Source organism: Lithobates pipiens, unplaced genomic scaffold (genome assembly GCF_037356315.1).
Source record: "Lithobates pipiens isolate NorthernLeopardFrog02 unplaced genomic scaffold, aLitPip1_a1.2 Scaffold_86, whole genome shotgun sequence".
In the NCBI taxonomy this organism is placed as follows: domain Eukaryota; kingdom Metazoa; phylum Chordata; class Amphibia; order Anura; family Ranidae; genus Lithobates; species Lithobates pipiens.
In genome coordinates, this window is record NW_027507910.1 from 807,816 (window position 1) to 830,886 (window position 23,071).

The following is a 23,071-nucleotide window of genomic DNA, read 5'->3' on the forward strand; positions in this document are numbered from 1 at the left end:
AGTGTAGGTAGGTCAGTGTATGTAGGTCACTACCATCAGTGTAGGAAGGTCAATGTATGTAGGTCAGGTAGGTCACGGTCCAGCCAAAAAAAAAGCCTGCACCACGTACACCACAACCGCCCCCCCCCCCCACCCCCCGTTTCCGGCCTTGGACTTCGGGCGGAAGCCCCTGGACTTTTTGCCACCTAGCAACGCCCCTTAGAACAGAACTCCTCTAGGAAAAAAAGAAACTACAAAGTCATATGAATGTAAAGATAGTTGAGGACCATCTTAGTTGTGATGCAGTAATGAGATAGGTGCTCCTAGCCCAGCAGAAGTCTCAGCTAATGGCCATGGACTGTAGGATGCCAATCGGCAGCTGTGGTGTGTCGTCTGTTGAGAATTTTGGCCACTTTGGGCTCTGGCCAGAGGAGAAGACATATTGTGTAAATCCTGGGCACAGCAGGGCACTGAATGACGATTCCTCCTCAAGTCTTCTTCAGAAGGACCCCGTATGAAGATGACCGGATGGTGCAGCCGGTGATGGGTTGTCAAGCAGCAGAACTCTGGTGATCTGGAGCTGCCAATGACACCAGATTCCTCTGATTGGCGGCAGCCTTCCTCCACACCAGCAGAGCAGTGTAAGAAGTAAAGCAATGGCAGTCACCATGCGGGGAAGTGTATAGAGCGGGGATGTGCCAAGTGGAGTGTAGAGCTGCCAGGACTCTAGATGTGGCTTGTCCCTTTCCATTGTTCGTTTGTTTTTTTGCCAGCATCGGCGTAGACTTGATTTCCCCGTGCCAGGACATTGTTCTTCTTCCTGTATATCAGTCCTAGTCCATGTCCCGGAGTCATCCTTGGGAGAATGGAGCCCCCATGAAGATATTACATACACTCTCACCACACAAGATCTTTTGTCCTGGTCTTCTCCTTTCTACAGGCCAAGTGAAATAATCCCAGCAATCCAGTAGATTCAATCAATGCAGGTCGGTGTTCAGTAAATGGATTGGGTTGGTTGCTGTAGGCACCTCCACATGCGGCTGTGCCCTTTGCTCCTTGCAGTGTATTAAATAAGCGGGTATTTCTCCTCTGTCACAAGTCACCATTGGGAAACGCTCAGACTGCCAAGCCGCTGTGTGCCCGACTTGATGCCACTCATGCAGGCGGGAATCTTTCTGTCACCACCAGGATTACTAAAGCAAACATAGCCAAGCTAACAAAGAGCGCGTCTCTACAGATTGTTCTCTTCTGTATACCAGGGATTAGGGAGAGGCGGATCTGCCTGGGTTCGATTCATGGGCTTCATCAAATCCTGCTTGAAATTTATGAAACTAATTTCCATGACAAATCCCATTAAAGTCTATGGGGGGAGGGGGGATGGTGAATCTTGAGATTCAATTCTGGCCATTTTCACGTTTAATGGGAGAGTTATTGTCAAAAAAAGGCATGGGGAGCTGGGCACTGCCATAGAGGACATTTATGGGGAGTTGGGCACTGCCATAGAGGACATTTATGTGGAGCCGGGCACTGCCATAGAGGGCATTTATGAGAAACTGGGCACTGCCATAGAAGACATTTATGAGGAGCTGGGCACTGCCATAGAGGACATTTATGAGGAGCTGGGCACTGCCATAGAGGACATTTATGAGGAGCTGGGCAGTGCCATAGAGGACATTTATGAGGAGCTGGGCACTGCCATACAGGACATTTATGAGGAGGTGGACACTGCCATAGAGGACATTTATGAGGAGCTGGGCAGTGCCATAGAGGACATTTGTGAGGAGTTGGGCACTGCCATACAGGACATTTATGAGGAGGTGGACACTGCCATAGAGAAAATTTAGGGAAGTCTGGCACTGCCATAGATGACATTTATATGAGCAGCCTGGCACTGCCATAGAGGACATTCATGATTTTATAAGAAGTGGTGGGAGATCTGAATTGACTGGTGGAAGTAGTAGCCAGAACCGATCTAAAAGCTATAGCAAAGTTTTTAAAAATAAAGCTAAAGCCCTCCGCTTCATACAAATTGGCCACTAGCACAACAGTTTCATAGTTTGTGAACTTTTTTTTTACAGTACCACACATCATTGTCATAAAAGTTTAAAACAATGCACAACCCCACATTCCCTAAATGCCCTCCCATTCCCATAATCCCAATTATTCCCAAAATATTCCAGATGTAGATATCAGATATGTGTTTGGTAAAAAATTGGGCAGCTTCAGCGCAGTATACGAGCAAATAGAGAGCAGGCAAGTTTTATCTTGCAACAGAGATTAGAGTGTATTATCTGAGAGACAATAGCCACAAATATTATACAGTGGCTGGACAGTATGTTAGAACGCTTGTTAGTTGCAATATCTTTTTTTTTCTGTTTTGTCTTTTAAGCTTCTCAGCTTTCCGTGTGATGCTGACGAGAGAACTGAAGGATCCCGACCATTGTGACCTAAGGAAGTTTGTCAACCCTATGATGGATTGTGCTCAAGGTTGCTGTAAGGCACCGAAGGGATAAGTATTATCTTTTTCCCCAGTTTCTTTAGCGTGATAACATTATATATAAGTGGGGAAAATCAGGCCGGTTTTATCTTCAAATAAACATTAGAGTGTATTACATGAGACAAAAGCCACAAATATTTTTCAGCACCGAAGCACCAGAATAACCCAAACACTTTGAGGCACAAAGCAAGAACTTTCCTGAAGCAAACATTAGAAATTCAGGAACTAGAGAATATGAAGTCCAGCTTCGGAAACTTTGTGTGGCAGGTCTGGAGAGGGGGCAGGTATATGGGGCAGGTATAAATTTTGGTGGTGGTGTGTGGGAGGCAACTAAAAAGTTTCTTCTGAAGCAGCCAGGACACCCAGTAGTCCATGAGGCCCTCATTACTGAATGTATCTTCATCAGACCTGGACCCGATAGTTCAGAAGCTGCCTGTTTGTGCTGGTCTCGCCTCTGTGGTTTGAAAAACTCTGAAAAGCGGCACCAAGGCAGCTGGTGCTACTGTTGCTCCTCCTTTTGGGGATCAGAAGATCAGAGACATGTTGTTCATCTGAGGGGTTCCTGCCACCATCCGGAAATGCAGCAAAGAGGTTCTTATGCAGCACCTCCTCAAAGTGATGAATGTTGGTCTCTCTCTGAGATGGTGGCAGTGGATGTGCCATTTTCCTTTTTTGGAGACTTAACAGGTTGGCCACCAAAAGTGGTCTCTCCTCTAGATTACCCAAATCCAGGGGTCCTTACACAGGTATTTTAGCATAAAAAAACTCTACTGACCACAAATTGTCTGCAACAGAAGTCCCTATGTCCTTGGTGTTGCTGAGGATAAATGTATCCCTCCCATGTCTTACCCCACATCAACCCTTGGGGTTTGGGAGGGTTGATGACTCTCCCTTGAAGCCTGCCCAAATTCCTCTTCCTTCTTACCAGCAGCACCCCAACCCTCCTCCCTCTCATTATCCAACTGCTGCCTCAGCATCACAGGGATGAAGGCCTGCTGGCCCAAAGGTAGCTGCAAGCCCTCAAGTCACCTGTCAAGTCTTTTAGGCCATGTGTGGTTCAGCAGAAATGTGGTCCAGATGGCTGGTGCCGTTGGCACACACCATGTTGTCTGGATGAAGATGGTGTAGGGTCAGCCATCTCTCGGTCTGGGCCCGGGGGGAACTACCAACAGCTCTAACCCAGTGTGGCTTCTGTTCCCCAGACAACAAATAGGGGGTGCTGCACAAGGCTCCAGCCAGGTCCTCTCCAGTAGCAGCTCTATGGATGGAGTCAAATGTTTTGGGGGCATGGCTTGGCTGGAGCCCAGGCTGAGGCTGTCATTTCATATATCCACAGGGTCTTGCAGTGATGTGCGGCGCATAGGACCTTTTTTTGCCTCCTGTGCCCCAGTTCTATGAGCTGAAACACATAATGGCAGTGTTCAGCCTGGGACATTGCATATGCTCCGGGGTTATTGGGGGGACTGCTGGGCCTGAGGAACTGGAGCATTCGTCCAGTGAGGAAGGGGTACAGATGAATGTGATGACCCATCAGACTAAACACATGGTGACATCACCAGCTCCAGTAGTTTTGCCCTGTCCTGCATCTTCCCAGTCACCTGAACATTGACCCGATATGTCATGAAGAGTATGTAGCATTCCTGCTTATGCTTACGGAACCATGTTTCTGGGGTCATGTGTACCCTGCCACTGACATGAGCAGGGTCCGGTGACACACACATTATATTCTACATGCTGATGGAGGGCAGGGAACACTTTCTGGGCAAATTATTGGTGGCTGGGCACCGGCCACTGTGGTGCAGCACAGGCCATAAAATCATAGAGGGGTACTGATTCCAGGGATTCAAATGTCAGCAGCTACAAAGCCAGCAGTTTTCCTAAGACGATGAGCATGGGGGTGATTTGGGGACATCTTGCTGGGTTGCAATTGTAGGTTCTTTTTGTTGCCTAATGCATTTTTTATCACGGCTGATACGCTGCAGGTAGAGGTTGCAGACCGCAGGGGTGTTGTGGACAGCAGATACAATAAAATAGATCCACACTGCAGAGCTCTTTGGACTGGCCCTGGGGATAGCACAGGCCTGTACCTTTGGGGAACTGCTACCAGATGGATAAGATTGGCTGCTCCCTCCAGTCAGGGCCGTCTTTAAGGCAGGGCAAAAGGTGCAGCTGCCCTGGGCCCTGTCATTGTTGTGGGGCCCAAAGCAGCTGCCTCATACCTGCCAACTATCCCAGTTTTAATTCCCTTGTCCCTTGAAGTTTTAGTCCTGTGTCCTGATATCTCAGTGTGAAGTGCTGCTACAAATGCTGCCCAGCTCTGCCTTATTGTTGTGTACAGAGGACTCACCTGCAGACCTGTGTTTACATGTAAATCACTGGCATTCATATGTAAATAGCTGCATCTGGCAGCATACATATGTAAATAAGGGCGGCATTCATATATCATGCCCCCCTGCAGCGAGGAGATGATGTGCTGTAACCTCTAGCAACCAATCAGTGAGCAGTATTACTGTACAGTAATCTCTAGCAACCAATCAACAAGCAGAAATCAAGTGCTATAACATCTAGCAACTAATCAGTGAGACGTAATGTGTGCTGTAATGATACACTGTAACCTCTGGCAACCAATCGCAATCGCTGCCTGATCTGATACAGAAAACTGATTTTAAGTCTAGCTGCTATTTATTGTATGTCTCAGAGCAGGTGGAGAGCAAAATTGTATGGGGGGCCCCCAAGAAAGCGTTTGCCCGGGGTCCAATCAATATTAAAGACGGCGCTGTCTCCAGTCCTCTGCAAGCTGCTCCTAGACAAAATCCTCCCTCGCTGCTGTGCTGTGTCTCCCTCAGAACTTTCTTCCTTTTCAATTGTTGGAACCCATAGATTGTCTTCCACCTCATCATCCATCCCTCCTCATCACTGGAGACCACCATGGGTTAGGAGGTCTGTCACCTCATCATCCACCCCTCCTCATCACTGGAGACCACCATGGGTTAGGAGGTCTGTCACCTCATCATCCACCCCTCCTCATCACTGGAGACCACCATGGGTTAGGGCAGTGGTCTCCAAACTGCGGCCCGGGGGCCGGATGTGGCCCTTTGCTTGCCTTCATCAGGCCCTTGTGACACTATTCCTTCTACACCAACAATGGGGCATAATTCCTGTTACTGATACCAACAATAGGGCACTATTCCTATCACTGACCTCAACAATGGGACACTATTCCTCCCACTGATGCCAACGATGGGGCACAATTTCTCCTACTGACACCAATGATGGGGCACTATTCCTTCCCCTGATGCCAACAATGAGCCACTATTCCTACCAAAAGACACTAATGATGGGGAACGATTTCTTCCCCTAATAACAAAAATAGGGCAATATTCCCACTGACCAAAGTCTGGCCCTCTCAAAGTCTGAAGGACAGTAAACTGGCCCGTTGTTCATAAAGTTTGGAGACCCCTGGGTTAGGGGATCTGCCACCTCATCATCCATCCCTCCTCATCACTGGAGACCACCATGGGTTAGGGGATCTGCCACCTCATCATCCATCCCTCCTCATCACTGGAGACCACCATGGATTAGGAGGTCTGTCACCTCATCATCCACCCCTCCTCATCACTGGAGACCACCATGGGTTAGGAGGTCTGTCACCTCATCATCCACCCCTCCTCATCACTGGAGACCACCATGGGTTAGGGGATCTGCCACCTCATCATCCATCCCTCCTCATCACTGGAGACCACCATGGGTTAGGGGATCTGCCACCTCATCATCCATCCCTCCTCATCACTGGAGACCACCATGGGTTAGGGGATCTGCCACCTCATCATCAATCCCTCCTCATCACTGGAGACCACCATGCGTAGAGGCGAATGAGTTCGCATTGTGCGCTATACAAGTATTTCATTCATTCATTCATGGGTTAGGAGGTCTGCCACCTCATCATCCACCCCTCCTCATCACTGGAGACCACCATGGGTTAGGAGGTCTGCCACCTCATCATCCACCCCTCCTCATCACTGGAGACCACCATGGGTTAGGAGGTCTGTCACCTCATCATCCACCCCTCCTCATCACTGGAGACCACCATGGGTTAGGAGGTCTGTCACCTCATCATCCACCCCTCCTCATCACTGGAGACCACCATGGGTTAGGAGGTCTGCCACCTCATCATCCACCCCTCCTCATCACTGGAGACCACCATGGGTTAGGAGGTCTGCCACCTCATCATCCACCCCTCCTCATCACTGGAGACCACCATGGGTTAGGAGGTCTGTCACCTCATCATCCACCCCTCCTCATCACTGGAGACCACCATGGGTTAGGGGATCTGCCACCTCATCATCCATCCCTCCTCATCACTGGAGACCACCATGGGTTAGGGGATCTGCCACCTCATCATCCATCCCTCCTCATCACTGGAGACCACCATGGGTTAGGGGATCTGCCACCTCATCATCAATCCCTCCTCATCACTGGAGACCACCATGCGTAGAGGCGAATGAGTTCGCATTGTGCGCTATACAAGTATTTCATTCATTCATTCATGGGTTAGGAGGTCTGCCACCTCATCATCCACCCCTCCTCATCACTGGAGACCACCATGGGTTAGGAGGTCTGCCACCTCATCATCCACCCCTCCTCATCACTGGAGACCACCATGGGTTAGGAGGTCTGTCACCTCATCATCCACCCCTCCTCATCACTGGAGACCACCATGGGTTAGGAGGTCTGTCACCTCATCATCCACCCCTCCTCATCACTGGAGACCACCATGGGTTAGGAGGTCTGCCACCTCATCATCCACCCCTCCTCATCACTGGAGACCACCATGGGTTAGGAGGTCTGCCACCTCATCATCCACCCCTCCTCATCACTGGAGACCACCATGGGTTAGGAGGTCTGTCACCTCATCATCCACCCCTCCTCATCACTGGAGACCACCATGGGTTAGGAGGTCTGTCACCTCATCATCCACCCCTCCTCATCACTGGAGACCACCATGGGTTAGGGGATCTGCCACCTCATCATCCACCCCTCCTCATCACTGGAGACCACCATGGGTTAGGGGATCTGCCACCTCATCATCCACCCCTCCTCATCACTGGAGACCACCATGGGTTAGGGGATCTGCCACCTCATCATCCACCCCTCCTCATCACTGGAGACCACCATGGGTTAGGGGATCTGCCACCTCATCATCCACCCCTCCTCATCACTGGAGACCACCATGGGTTAGGGGATCTGCCACCTCATCATCCATCCCTCCTCATCACTGGAGACCACCATGGGTTAGGGGATCTTCCACCTCATCATCCATCCCTCCTCATCACTGGAGACCACCATGGGTTAGGGGATCTGCCACCTCATCATCCATCCCTCCTCATCACTGGAGACCACCATGGGTTAGGAGGTCTGTCACCTCATCATCCACCCCTCCTCATCACTGGAGACCACCATGGGTTAGGGGATCTGCCACCTCATCATCCATCCCTCCTCATCACTGGAGACCACCATGGGTTAGGGGATCTGCCACCTCATCATCCATCCCTCCTCATCACTGGAGACCACCATGGGTTAGGGGATCTGCCACCTCATCATCCACCCCTCCTCATCACTGGAGACCACCATGGGTTAGGGGATCTGCCACCTCATCATCCACCCCTCCTCATCACTGGAGACCACCATGGGTTAGGGGATCTGCCACCTCATCATCCACCCCTCCTCATCACTGGAGACCACCATGGGTTAGGGGATCTGCCACCTCATCATCCACCCCTCCTCATCACTGGAGACCACCATGGGTTAGGGGATCTGCCACCTCATCATCCATCCCTCCTCATCACTGGAGACCACCATGGGTTAGGGGATCTGCCACCTCATCATCCATCCCTCCTCATCACTGGAGACCACCATGGGTTATGGGATCTGCCACCTCATCATTGGAGACCACCATGGGTTAGGGGATCTGCCACGTCATCATTGGAGACCACCATGGGTTAGGGGATCTGCCACCTCATCATCCATCCCTCCTCATCACTGGAGAACACCATGGGTTAAGAGGTCTGCCACCTCATCATCCACCCCTCCTCATCACTGGAGACCACCATGGGTTAAGAGGTCTGCTACCTCATTGCTGGAGCCCATTGTATATTAAGCTCCAACTGTAGGAAAATCACTGCCACGTGGAAAGAGAGGAGGAAGAAGAGGAAGGCTTTGTAAACCACTTGACTACTCCCTCTGTGTGCCGAGGCTGTATAATACGGCCGCTCTGACATAGAAAAGGAAGATGTGTCTGGCCTCTAGATGGTGTAGCCTAGTGAAGCACTACAACCACAATCTGCAGAACCTGCTGCCCCCCTGCTACCTCCACCTACAAAACCTCCTCACCCACAACTACCTCCTCCTGCAGAACCTCCCCACCCCCTACTACCTCCACATTCAGAACCTCCTCACCCCCTACTACCTCCACATTCAGAACCTCCTCACCCCCTACTACCTCCACCTACAGAACCTTCTCACCCCCTACTGCCTCCACCTACAAAACCTCCTCACCCACAACTGCCTCCTCCTGTAGAACCTTCTCACCCCCTACTACCTCCTCCTGCAGAACCTCCCCACCCCCTACTACCCCCACATTCAGAACCTTCTCACCCCCTACTACCTCCTCCTGCAGAACCTCCCCACCCCCTACTACCTCCACATTCAGAACCTTCTCACCCCCTACTACCTCCTCCTGCAGAACCTCCTAACCCCCTACTACCTCCACCTACAGAACCTGACACCCCCCCCCCCCCCACTGCCTCCATATGCAGAAGCTCCTCACCCCCTACTACCCCAAACTACAAAACCTCCTCACCCTCTACTACCTCCACCTGCAGAACCTGATGGCCCCTTACAGCCTCCACATGTAGAACCTCTGCCTTTCACTTCAGGCCTGCCTGAGCTTTATAATAAAGGTGAAATGTGGCCAATATTTATTGGCAGCTGTGGCGATAGGGGTAATAACCATGTGATGTTTAGGCGCACATTACTTTACTCCACAAGCATTCAGTAATGAGCTAAAATAAGAAAACCTGCCCCAGCGAAATACGTATCCCCATAATAAACTTTGGGGCACTAAATACCAAACAAGTGTTTTTAGACTCGGTCCACACTGGGGCAACTTAGGCGCCTGACAAGTCGCACTCCATTCTGTACAATGGACTTCTGTACTACTTCTGGGGAAACTTCAGGTGACTTGCATTGACTTCTACACAGAAATCATTTTGTAAGAAGCCGCTGAAGTCAGATGCAGGACGCATTATGGTTACAAGAAATTCAGCGCGGTGATGTCCCACCATAATGCACCGGGACCACACATTGAGACCCTCTGTAGCAGTGAACCTGAATCTCATCCAGAGAGGAAGGGGGCCCCGAATCCGAAGAGACGAATCTCCCCTCACAGACATCAATCTGGATTTCCACATCATTTATTGGCTTCCAGCAGAGCTGCTAATTAGTTTCTGGGAAATGTATATTGACCTTCACACATGGCGCCCGGCTTGTTGGTGACTTGTTGTGACACGATAATCAATGTCCCCCGGCGGGTGACTTTGCCGTGCGCCGTCTGCCATAGACATCCCATGCTTTGATTGGCAGTCATATTCCATGTTCATTGAAGGAAGATTCACGTGTACATGACAGCCGTACAACCGCAGAACAATCCAATGGAGTAGATGAAGATCGGGCCATAGATCCTTTCCCAAAGGCTTAAAATAACTCGCCGCGACTTTTATGACGAGGGATGAGCCGAACCCCCCCTCCCCCCCCCGGATCGCACCAGAACATGCAAAACATTTGTGCAAATATGCGAACATCGTTACAGTCTACGGGACACAAACATGAAAAACCAAAAGTGCTCATTTTAAAGGCTTATATGCAAGTTATTGTCATAAAAAGTGTTTGGGGTCCCAGGTCCTGCCCCCGGGGGAGTGTTTGAGGTCCCGGGTCCTGCCCACGGGGGAGTGTTTGGGGTCCTGGGTCCTGCCCCCGGGGGAGTGTTTGGGGTCCCGGGTCCTGCTCCCGGGGGAGTGTTTGAGGACCCGGGTCCTGCCCCCGGGGGAATGTTTGGGGTCCCGGGTCCTGCCCCCGGGGGAGTGTTTGGGGTCCTGGATCCTGCCCCCGGGGGAGTTTGGGGACCCGGGTCAGGCCCCGGGGGAGTGTTTGGGGTCCCGGGTCCTGCCCCCGGGGGAGTGTTTGGGGACCCGGGTCCTGCCCCCGGGGGAGTGTTTGGGGACCCGGGTCCTGCCCCCGGGGGAATGTTTGGGGTCCCGGGTCCTGCCCCCGGGGGAGTGTTTGGGGTCCTGGGTCCTGCCCCCGGGGGAGTTTGGGGACCCGGGTCAGGCCCCGGGGGAGTGTTTGGGGACCCGGGTCCTGCCCCCAGAGGAGTGTTTGGGGACCCGGGTCCTGCCCCCAGAGGAGTGTTTGGGGACCCGGGTCCTGCCCCCAGAGGAGTGTTTGGGGTCCCGGGTCCTGCCCCCGGGGGAGTGTTTGAGGTCCCGGGTCCTGCCCCCGGGGGAGTGTTTGGGGTCCCGGGTCCTGCCCCCGGGGGAGTGTTTGAGGTCCCGGGTCCTGCCCCCGGGGGAGTGTTTGGGGTCCTGGGTCCTGCCCCCGGGGGAGTGTTTGGGGACCCGGGTCCTGCCCCCGGGGGAGTGTTTGGGGTCCCGGGTCCTGCCCCCGGGGGAGTGTTTGAGGATCCGGGTCCTGCCCCCGGGGGAATGTTTGGGGTCCCGGGTCCTGCCCCCGGGGGAGTGTTTAGGGTCCTGGATCCTGCCCCCGGGGGAGTTTGGGGACCCGGGTCAGGCCCTGGGGGAGTGTTTGGGGTCCCGGTCCTGCCCCCAGGGGAGTGTTTGGGGACCCGGGTCCTGCCCCCGGGGGAATGTTTGGGGTCCCGGGTCCTGCCCCCGGGGGAGTGTTTAGGGTCCTGGATCCTGCCCCCGGGGGAGTTTGGGGACCCGGGTCAGGCCCTGGGGGAGTGTTTGGGGTCCCGGGTCCTGCCCCCAGGGGAGTGTTTGGGGTCCCGGGTCCTGCCCCCGGGGGAGTGTTTGGGGTCCTGGGTCCTGCCCCCGGGGGAGTTTGGGGACCCGGGTCCTGCCCCCGGGGGAGTGTTTGGGGTCCTGGGTCCTGCCCCCGGGGGAGTTTGGGGACCCGGGTCAGGCCCCGGGGGAGTGTTTGGGGACCCAGGTCCTGCCCCCAGAGGAGTGTTTGGGGACCCGGGTCCTGCCCCCAGAGGAGTGTTTGGGGACCCGGGTCCTGCCCCCAGAGGAGTGTTTGGGACATGTATCAATGCAAAAAAAAAGTTTTAACAACGTCTGTTTTTTTAGGAAAAGTGATTATAGTAACCACTTATAGATCGGGCCTCTTTTTCTTATTCGGTGTTTACAAGTTAAAAACAAGTTTTGTTGCTAAAAAATTTACTGAGAACCCCCAAACATTATACATATTTTTTCTAACCCCCTAGAGAATAAAATGGCGGTCGTTGCAATACTTTTTGTCACACCGTATTTGCGCAGCCGTCTTACAAGTGTGCATTTTTTTTTTTAGAAAAAATTCACTTTTCTGAATAAAAAAAAAAGGCAGCAGTAAAGTTAGCCCAATTTTTTATATATTGTGAAAGATAATGTTACGCCGAGTAAATTGATACCCAACATGTCACACTTTAAAATTGTGCCCGCTCGTGGAATGGCGTCAAATTTTGACCCTTAAAAATCTCCATAGGCGACTTTAAAATATTCTACAGGTTGCATGTTTTGGGTTACAGAGGAGGTCTAGGGGTAGAATTATTGCTCTCGCTCTACCGATCGCAGCGATACCTCCCATGTGTGGTTTGACCACAATTTTCATATGCGGGCGCTACTCACGTATGCGTTCACTTCTGTGCGTGAGCTCGTCGGGATGGGGCGCTTTAAAAAAAAAAAAAATGTTCTTATTTTACTTGATTTTATTTATTTTTACAGTTTTTTTATTTATTTTTTTAATTGGGTCACTTTTTTACCTATAACAAGCGATGTAAACATCCCTTCTTATAGAAAATAAAAACACGACATGTCGGGATCTGGGGGGTCAGAAAGACCTCACATCTCATATTTGGACTATGCAAAAAAATATATAAGAGGGCCAGTATGGTGGCCCGTAATTATGGGAGGAGCCCGGAGGGTATATAATCAGACCACCCACAATGGCCTGTGTCGGTTCCAGTGCAAGGTACTGCACATCAAGGGGCTGACTCTTCTCAGCTCCCTCACGGTCGTCTATCTGTGTGTCCAATCGTAGGTGCACTTCGGCTTCTTCATTCATGGTCTTCGTCGGCGGTTCCCGCTCATGGTCGCAGATAAGTAGTATCCGAATCTTTTCATATCATGTGCAAAACTTGCGGCTTATCATGCTTACTATCCTGCACCCCTTTCGCAAAACCTACCTCTGAGTTGTTGACACTCATGTCCCGACATTGTTCGGCACAGGCATAGTACATTCGTAAATTCTTTCTACCAAACATACGATTCATTCAGAGATCCAAGCCTCCGAGTCGCTGTCGGTTGTTCTCCAATATCACTCGCCATAGGCTTCACTGGTTATAAAATTCACTGTTCTCATCCTTTTTTGAGATAAACAGTTATTGTTTGTATGGGTTTCTGTGGCTGATTGAGGTGTAATTAAACCCACCTGATGTCTTTCCTGCACTTGACTAGCCTGGGGGGATGGGTGGTTGATAGGTGTTTGGTTTCACAGTAAGGAATGGCATACACTCTACAACCAATTCGTATCAGATACTCCTTACTGCCAATTTATATCAGATTCATCTCATACATTTTTGAGCTGATTCGTGTCAAATGCATTGCAGAGGCTGACTCTGCCAACTCACTGCATGTCCACGTAGTTGTACCTTTGAGATCGGTCGTATATCTTCATCGATTGTCCCACGCTCGGACCGCTACACACTCGCTGTCGCAGGTAGGACTTTGTTGTTACCGCTCTTCTAAACTCCAATAGTTACCTTATCATGTTCGTTTATCATGTTCGTTTTGCAAAGTCGCACTTACGCCACCGTAAGTCTATGTCATCTTTCATGTATTTCATCCTTTCTACCCAACGCGGGTTTACTCGAGCCGATCACTTCACGGTCGATGCGGTCAAATCCGACATTCAAGCCCCTTACTCACCTAGCATCTACGGCCGATTCGAAATCTAGTCGCAACTTCGCTTCTATGTTTCAGATCCTCGGCAATCACAAGCCCCTTCAACCGTCATCACCATTTAGTTGATTCGAACCCAGCCATATCATCGGCAATACGGTCAGATCTGTCATATGAGCCCTGTAGTCACCTCGCATCTACGGCCATTTCGAATCTAGTCGCAACTTCGCTTCTATGTTTCGGATCATTGACAATCACCAGCCCCTTCAACCACCATCACAATTCAATTAATCCGAACCCAGCCATATCCTCAGCGATACGGTCGCATCCCATATACGAGCCTCTCAGTCGCATCTACGGAGGATTCGAGTCTAGTCGCAGCGTCGGCGCAACGATTCCAGTCCTTGCCAAACGCAACTCTAACAACCAAGCCGAATCCTGTTGCATCACCGACTCAAATGAGTCAAATCTTTCGCAGACTATTCCATAGCTATAGCCCAGTTCAAGCTAGTCACATCGACTGTACGAATTCAGCAGTACTTACATTTGACCTTCTCAGTCTATCCATACATGATTGTACACAATTCTCTCCACCAATTTGCTCAGTATTGCGCACGGTCATTCCTACATAATCACATTTCCTCTATAACCTTTCTTTCGCCTTTCAACAAAGCTGCGTTCTTGCAATCGCTGCAAGTCTTTCTGCATTTGGCTCAAAACTGTTAATCGTCTCCAGTAGCAACACTGCTGTTCACCTCATACCTACACACTTATAAATCCGCAAAACATTGCTTTCACCTTTCAAATAAAGCTGCTTCCTTGCAATCGCTGCGAGCATCGATGCAATGGCTCAATACGGCCACTCATCTCCAGTAGCAAAACGGCTGCTTTCCTCATTCCTACACACTTATAATTAAATTTATAGATTCAAATAAAGCTGCTTTCTTGCAATCGCTGCAAGCATCTCTGCAATGGCTTAATACGGCCACTCATCGTCTCCAGTAGCAACACAGCTGTTCACCTCATTCATTCATTCATTCATTCATTCATTCTCACCTCATAATTCAATTTATAATTCAAATAAGGCCGCTTCCTTGCAATCGCTGCAAGCATTTCAGCAAATGGCTCAAACTGCCACTCATCGTCTCCAGTAGCAACACGGCTGCTCATCGTTTTCTCTGTCGCTTTCCCCTTTTAGGCCAGTTAGAACACCAGTTAGTCCACCCTGCACCAGGTTTGGACAGTATCTCCCCAAAAAAAAAAAAAAAAAAAAAAAACCCCATTGTCGAGGGCTTGCATCTTCACCAGGGGGCCAGCTTTGCCCCAAACAGCTCTTTGCAATCCCCATTGTCAAAACGAAATTCTCATGTCACCTTACTACAGGCTCCCGGTCAACTCAGTTCTCGACCACCAACCAGTCGACTTCACAACTAGGGCATAAAGTCAGGTGTGTAGTTCAATGGGATCCCCCCTTTCTCTTAAACACTCTTTCACTACATATTTTTACTTCACATACAGAATTTGAGCTGCTCCTGAGGCGTTAGCAACTGTCACATACTTCTGTGCACTTCACTCTGTTTTCGAAGCACAAGCCTTCAATACGCAGACAAGGTCGCCTAATCTCCATACTTGCTGGCAGTGCAAGCATTAGTAGACCGAACCCACGTCAATTAACTACAGATCGCAACATTCCTACTTAGTATACCAGACTTCAGCTACCCACCCCAGTCCGCCCTGGGGCGCTCTGGTTCATTAGTCTGTGCCGAGCACAGACTGACACCCGAGCTATCGGTTACCTAGCCAGTCACCTCCTGGCTCACCTCGGTTGTTACGCATTCTTTTGAGTTTTCTAAAGTCGCACTCAACAGCGCTCGAGCGCAAACCAACTGTCACTATGGCTGTCGTTCCTTGTCCTATTCTTGTTTCCTTCCGCCTTTCATCTTATCTACCCAACGCAACTATCCCCTCCTACCTTTGCAACTTACCTCAAACATACGCACCCCCCCTTGCTTTTAGTTGACGCCATGTCGCAGGCAGACAGTGAGGACTTTGCCTCAGCCCTGCCATCACCCTTTACGGGCTCAGCAAGCGGTTTACAGTCTCACAAGAGCTTGGACCAATAAAAAAACAAAAAAAACAAAAAACAAAAAAAATTAATAAAGAATAATAAAAAAAAAAAATAAATAAAATAAAATAAACTCATAGCAGAACGGTGTCGCAGGAGTAAATCCTACCCTGCTGCAGCCAGGAAACCAAGCCTTTAGGCTACTGTTTCCACCGCCAGTGGCAGCCCTTCCAGGCACCACTTCAGTCTATCTTCTTTGCGACTACTCAGCGGCACTCCTGGGTAACCACACTGTAAACAGCAGTCACCGAAGTCCAAGCAGAGTGACAGCCCTGGAGGTATGCCCAGCCGTGCCCCTACCAGCTCCAGTCACCACCGTCATTTCTGTACCTTCACTTACAGATACACCCAACTTCTGCACCATCGTCTTCCCTGCACATCTTGTCCTAGCAGGGCATCTAGGAGGACATCTTGGATGACAACGACGTTAACTTAGCATCCCTCCTCATAGCAGTACACAACTTGGCCTAGAACAAATCATATTCGCGGGGAGATGTCTCCGTCATCCTGAAGGCCAGAGACCCTTTACTTAATCGCAAGCTCACTGTCACAGAGTTTGTGCGGGCCTTGGGGACAGTCAGAGACATGCTAGGCAGAGCAACCCCAACAGGAGGGTAGAATTGGACCCGTATCTGCACGCAGCAGGTCACAAGTACACAGGGTGCCCATCCTTTGACTGTCACTGCTCATTTTCAGCCAAGGCAGCAGCCAGACTCAAGGGGATCTTTTACCTCCCATCTTTTAGTGTTTCTCTTCCAGGCAAAGACCCTGACTAAATCCTTAAACTAAGATGTGCCAGCTATAGCAGATCTGCCCATGAGAGTCGAATTTCTCACAAATTGGAATGGCATGCCAATGTGTATTCCCTCAGCATCTCTCTCTTCATCTCAGGTAGTCATGGTCACCGCAGCCTCCACAGGTCCTCGCCTCAATTTTGGCCAAATTGGGTTTATAGGGCCATGGCCGTCAGAAATCCTCTTGATTCCTGGGTTCAGTTAGTCCTCCTTTTTGTTCAACCTCTACCCCATTGTCGCAGCAGCTCAAGTCTGGTGCAACAACTGGGCAGGACAAACAGTGACGTTCGCCACAGACAACCAAGCTACAGCCAGTATTATAAATAAAGGAGGTCCTAGTAGCCGGCCATCGTGGCCTTCCTGCGCAGGCTGGTGCCACTATCCCCACAGCACCAATCTAACGTCCTATGCGTCCACATCCCAGACAAACGCAATAATCTGGCCGACGCACTACCCGTTAACTTTGCTTCGTTATTTTTTGCAGGAACCTGGAACCGACCCGACCATGTCTCTTATCCCACACTGGTCGTAGCTAACCTCGGATTCAAACAACACTTTCACGACGCTACCTGCCTTATTAATCTTTCACTATCTCACAACACCCTGAAGGCCTACCGTGCAGCCTAGAGGTTCTATGTCAGGTTACTAGCCTCAAACCCCAGAGCAAAACCAAGAGTTCTCCATCACATCCTGGTCTTCATATTATGCCACCGCACACAGTTGGCATTGTCACACAATACCTTAGACCCCACTCAGCTGACATCCAGTATTTCATCCCCTTATGAGATCCTAACAAACCGCCTTGTTCGCCGCCCATACGGTCAAGACCATGTTGTGTGGTATTCACAGGCAATGACCCCAAATCAGTATCAAACGGCTACCCGTCACCAGCGCCATATTCGGAGACGTGTCTTTCATCCTGTCACATTCCCCTTTTGGCTAAATTCAGCCTGGTCCTTCAAGCAGCCATCTACCTGGCTTTCTACAGCTTCTTACGCCCCAGTGAATACTGTCACCATCCCAGTTGTAAAGTGTTACGTAGACGCCACCTCACACGCCATCAGACTTACTTCATCTTGCTCCTCAGCGTGTCCAAAACACAATAGTCCGGTCCAAGGGTTGACATAAAACCTTTCCAAACTCTCAAAGCCTGGTGCCCCGTGTCCATCCTAGATCAATTTTTGGCCCATATGTTTGATCCCTCGCAGGACAGCCCATTACTACCGTTCTCGATTAGTACCCCAGGCAGCAACCAGTTCATTAGTCACGTCAGGTTCCTTTTGAGCAAATTAGGCCAGGACCCTGGTCATTTTCTTGGACATTCTTTCGCATTGGAGCAGCATCAGCAGCCTCACGAAACGGGGTCCCAGTCCACGCGATCAAAGATGGGCAGGCGGGAATCCACCTGCTTTACTCGATACATCTCCAATCCACAAGTGGAAATGTCCTGAGCCTTCAGCAACTTTGCCCCGTAGTGTCTTGTTGTACATAAATTAATTACCTCCCTACACCAAATCTTTTGCGGCCTTCTCTTGGCATATCGCCCAGTAGAGCAGGGCTCACCGCCCAGCTCACCAGGGCTTACCTTATAGCAGACCAAGGGCACAATTCAGGTCTATTTTATGGTGTTAGTCTTGTGACGTGTTTATGTGTTCTTTCATATCTCTTAGAGCGGAGGGCTCCAACCATAAATAAGAGGGCCAGTATGGTGGCCCGTAATTATGGGAGGAGGCCGGAGGGTATATAATCAGACCACCCACAATGGCCTGTGTCGGTTCCAGTGCAAGGTACCCACCCACCCATTTCCCTTCTCAGAGTACTTCACTTAAAACACGTTTCTCTACAGAAACATCCATTTACTTTCTTAAGGTATGCGGCCTTCTCTTGGCATATCGCCCAGCAGAGCAGGGCTCACCGCCCAGCTCACCAGGGCTTACCTTATAGCAGACCAAGGGCACAATTCAGGTCTATTTTATGGTGTTAGTCTTGTGACGTGTTTATGTGTTCTTTCATATCTCTTAGAGCGGAGGGCTCCAACCATAAATATATATTTTTGTCATTTGAAAAAATGACAACCAAAAAATGTGCCTTTAAGACATATGGGTGGAAGTGACGTTTTGATGTGGCTTCCGCCCTGCTATGGTATGGAGACGGGTGGTGGGGCCCCCCATCTTCCCCTCACTCATCTCCATAGCCAGCCACGGATAGGACCCCCTCGCCTCCGCCGCTGCCGGCGGCTCCGGTAAGCGGTGGGGGGCACGGGAGAACAGCAGGGGGGGGTGGCCCCTCTCCCGCCACCGATAACGGTGATCTTGCGGTGAATCCGCTGCAGAGACCACCATTATTGTAAACAGAACCACCGGCCAAAAAGATGGATAACTCAGTTGTGGCAGCAGCTACTGCCGTTCCCGAGGTATCCATCTTTAAAGTGCCGAGGTATACGTACAGGAGCCGGCCGGCAAGTCCTTAAAGTGAAACAATAACAATGAAAAATTCCTTTAAATGATTGTGTTTGGGGGGGGGGGGTAAAGTTGCACATCTTTCCGCTGTTCACTACAGTCCTGCAGCAAAATGACATTTCTAAAGGAAAAAATGTCATTTAAAATTGCTTGCGGCTGTAATGTATTGCCGGATTCTGGTAATATAGATAAAAATCAAGGGAAAAAAAAAACAGTGTGCGGCCCCCCCTCCCCCCTTGTTCATACCAGGCCCTTCAGGTCTGGTATAGATTTTAAGGGGAACCCCACCCTTCACAAAAAAAGCGCCTTTTTTTTAATAAAAATGTGTCCCGTGATGTTCATCCGTCTTCAATCACGGGGCCTGGACCTGGAAAATAGAAAAAAAAGCTCCCCCTCTATGGGAAGCATCCCCCCAACTGCTGTCTCTTGGCTGTGACAGCTGTTATATAGGCAAGGGCGGGGCCCCCCGGTAAAGTAAATTGGTGACCCCCACCCCCCTGATGTCAAATGACGATACATGAACGTCAGAAGGGCGAGGTCGTTCGTTACGTCACCGGGTGGCCCCGCCCTTGCCTATATAACAGCTGTCACAGCCAAGAGACAGCTGTCGGGGGGGCGCCTCCCATAGGGGTGGAGCTTGTTTTCCCTATTTTGTGGGTCTGTCGGCACCTTCAATGGCGATGGATGGACACTGCAGGACAAATAAGGGAATTGTCAAAAATTGTCTCCTGCCATCTTTACTTTTTTGGTGAATGGGTAGGGGTATAATGTACCCGATACCCATTCACATGGGGGGGGGAAGGATTTGGGGGCCCCTTGCTAAAGCGGGCTTCCAGATTCCGATAAGCCCCCCACCCACAGGGCAAGGGTTGTGGGGATGATGCCCTTGTCCCCATCAACATGGGGACAAGATTCTTTGAGGGGACCCCAATGCACCCATGTTGAGGGCAGGTGGCCTGGTTCAGAAGGGGGGAGGGGCGCTCGTTTGTCCCCCCTATCCTGACTTCAGGAGAGTTTTCGGGGATCACCTAAAAGCTAATAGAGTAGGAGATAAGCGGACAGATTGGGGTAAGGAGTTCCAGAGGATTGGAGAGGCTCTGGAGAAGTCCTGGGGGTGGATATGGGAGGAGGTGATGAGGGAGTAGAGAGTAGAAGGTCTTGAGAGGAATGAAGAGAATGAGTAGGTTGGTATTTAGAGACGAGGTCAGTGATGGGGGAGGGGGAGGGGGGAGGGGCTGAGCTGTGGACGGCTTTGTGAGAAGTTGTTGGTATTTTGAATTTAATTTGTTGGGGGAGGGGAAGCCAGTGGAGGGATTGGCAGAGAGGAGTAGCAGACACCGAGCAATTGGTCAGGTGGAGGAGTCTGGCAGCACCATTCATGATGGATTGAAGGGGGAGGAGCCTATGTAAGCCAATGAGGAGGCAGTTGCAGTAGTGGAGGCGGGAGATGATCAGCGGGGGGATTAGGAGCTCTGTGGTGTGATTGGTTAGAAAGGAGCGTATTCTGGAGATGGTGCCGAGGTCGGACGGCAGAGTCCAGCACTACACCTAGAACATTGGCATGGGGGGGATGGGCTGATAGTTGTGCCATCAACGACAGAGAGATCGGGGGAAGGGGCATATGGGGAGGGGGAATTATAAGTTTGGTTTTGGATAGATTGAGTTTGAACTATAGGTCCTAGGAGCCCCCAATATTTACCAGTGGTGGGGTAGGACTTCCGCTACCCACCCCCACTCTGTGATCTCAGGATGCTGAGCTACGACCCTCAACGCTGTTCCCTGCATATCCCTGATATGAATATACTCTATAGTACATAGGGATATACAGGGATACACTCTATAGTACATATGGATACACTCTATAGTACATATGGATACACTCTATAGTACACAGGGATACACTCTATAGTACACAGGGATACACTCTATAGTACACAGGGATACACTCTATAGTACACAGGGGTATACAGGGATACACTCTATAGTACATAGGGATACACTCTATAGTACACAGGGATACACTCTATAGTACATAGGGATATACATTGACATACTCTATAGTACATAGGGGTATACAGGGATACACTCTATAGTACATAGGGATACACTCTACTGTACATAGGGATACACTCTACGGTACATAGGGATACACTCTATAGTACACAGGGATACACAGGGATACACTCTATAGTACATATGGATACACTCTATAGTACATAGGGGTATACAGGGATACACTCTATAGTGCATAGGGATATACATTGACATACTCTATAGTACACAGGGATACACTCTACAGTACATAGGGATACACTCTACAGTACATAGGGATACACTCTACAGTACATAGGGATACACTCTATAGTACATAGGGATACACTCTATAGTACATAGGGATACACAGGGATACACTCTATAGTACATAGGGATACACTCTATAGTACATAGGGGTATACAGGGATACACTCTATAGTACATAGGGATACACTCTATAGTACATAGGGATACACAGGGATACACTGTATAGTACACAGGGATACACTGTATAGTACATAGGGATACACAGGGATGCACTGTATAGTACATAGGGATATACAGGGATACACTGTATAGTACATAGGGATACACAGGGATACACTGTATAGTACATAGGGATACACAGGGATGCACTGTATAGTACATAGGGATATACAGGGATACACTGTATAGTACATAGGGATACACAGGGATACACTGTATAGTACATAGGGATACACAGGGATGCACTGTATAGTACATAGGGATATACAGGGATACACTGTATAGTACATAGGGATACACAGGGATACACTGTATAGTACATAGGGATACACAGGGATGCACTGTATAGTACATAGGGATATACAGGGATACACTGTATAGTACATAGGGATACACAGGGATACACTGTATAGTACATAGGGATACACAGGGATACACTGTATAGTACATAGGGATACACAGGGATGCACTGTATAGTACATAGGGATATACAGGGACCCCTTACCTGTATGGCGGTCTGCTTGCTGACACGGATGGTCTGGACTCTGGGGGGACAATGGAGGGAATTGACTTCTGATGCCAAAGCTCTGTCACTGCCCAGATTACAATTTGGTTTTAGGCCATTGACTTTCAGAATGTATCCCATCATGCCTGTGGGCTCTTCACATTGATAGAGCGAGGAGACAGCCGAGTGCTGGTGACATAGGAGGGGAGGGGGGGGGACACAGAGCTACTCTGGGGGCCCCCGGAGAACAGACCCCCCACCCCCCCGGAGGACAGGGCCCGGCCACCAATCAATACTGTCAATGTCTATGGACTCCATAACTCCTGCAATTATATTTCCACCAAAGTCAGACGTTTTTGTAATTCAATTAACGGATCCCTCATAAGTGTATTTATATGTCCCAATGCTGGATTAGATTGTAAGCTCTGATGTACCAGAACTGTGTACCTGGAGCCCTGTGTATCATGCTGGTGCTATGTAAATAAAAGTTTTGCACATGTCGGGTTCTGCCGCCTTTAGCCCAGGCAGGGTCAGGCTCAGGGACCAGCAGCTGTAGCAATAGAGAGACTCCTACCAAGCAGATGGATAAGTATACATGCAGGACACCTTGGAGGATGACACGGGCTCACCCGAGGAGCAAGGTCTAAGCATTAGCTGGTTTTCATCATAGCTCCTGATGGTGGGGATGGGTTTTGCTGTGTGTTAGTACCGAGTCACAGTCCTCGGGATCGCCCCACCAGGAGGTGAGCAAGCCGAGGTCCGGCGGCAGATATAGCAGGTAGGGATCAAGCAGTAGCGTAGTCAGTAATGAAGATACGGATGAATGATAGTGTTTTATTCCTGCACTACCACTAGGGTTGCCACCTGTCCAGGATTCACCTGGACAGTTCGGGTTTGGGTTCATGTGTCCAGGTTTCAGACTGTCTGAAACCCGGACACATTATTTAGACTGGACTATGGCTTTTCAGCAGAATTGCTGGCAGTGGTTGTCTCAGCTGAGAGTGTCCGTTACACTCTC

At 50.1% G+C, this 23,071-nt stretch overlaps 1 protein-coding gene across 1 annotated transcript in view; it reads right to left on the reverse strand.

Moving 5' to 3' along the window:
- Positions 1 to 22,154, reverse strand: part of LOC143973613 (electrogenic sodium bicarbonate cotransporter 4-like) — a 193,600-nt gene extending 171,446 nt beyond the window's left edge. The window contains exon 1 of the mRNA XM_077474470.1: positions 22,054 to 22,154. The gene's annotated coding sequence lies outside the window, so the exon portion shown is untranslated. The remainder of the gene's footprint in view (positions 1 to 22,053) is intronic.
- Between the last annotated feature and the right edge of the window lie 917 nt (positions 22,155 to 23,071).